The sequence below is a fragment of the Poecilia formosa genome, unplaced genomic scaffold (assembly GCF_000485575.1).
Source record: "Poecilia formosa unplaced genomic scaffold, Poecilia_formosa-5.1.2 Scaffold99, whole genome shotgun sequence".
Taxonomy (NCBI): Eukaryota; Metazoa; Chordata; class Actinopteri; order Cyprinodontiformes; family Poeciliidae; genus Poecilia; species Poecilia formosa.
In genome coordinates this window covers 2,084,397-2,084,868 of record NW_006800038.1, presented here as the reverse complement: position 1 = coordinate 2,084,868, position 472 = coordinate 2,084,397, and positions in this window count along the sequence as shown.

Sequence of the window (472 nt, the reverse complement as noted above, 5' to 3'; positions counted from 1 at the left end):
TTCATAAGGCTGACGTGCTTTGCAGGTAGGGTAGTAAAGCTAAGATTTATATTCAAATTAGAATAAAGCTGGTGAAAGTGCCTATTAATAGTTTGCATCTTTCTGATCGACAGGTTGAGGCACATACTGAACTGGGCTAAAAGCTAGCGGTTCTTTTGCAATATGTCCACATGCTTGCTCAGGATAATCTTATTTACTGTAATCTACAGGACTTTATATCCTTTTTAAAAGTAAATTTATTTTGTTTTAGTGTCAAATGTTTAATAAAACACATGGTCAGGGAGAGGGGTCTGAAGAGTTGAATGAGGAGTTAATGGGACAGGAGCAAGTTGATAAATCAACGTTATTTTTAATTGCATGTGTGACAGGTGGACTTCTGCGTTGTGTTGTGTGGTGATCAGACAAACCACAAGACATCAATTCTGGGCAGGGCCGTGCATAGACCACTAAAGGGGCAGGCGCTCAAAAAAAA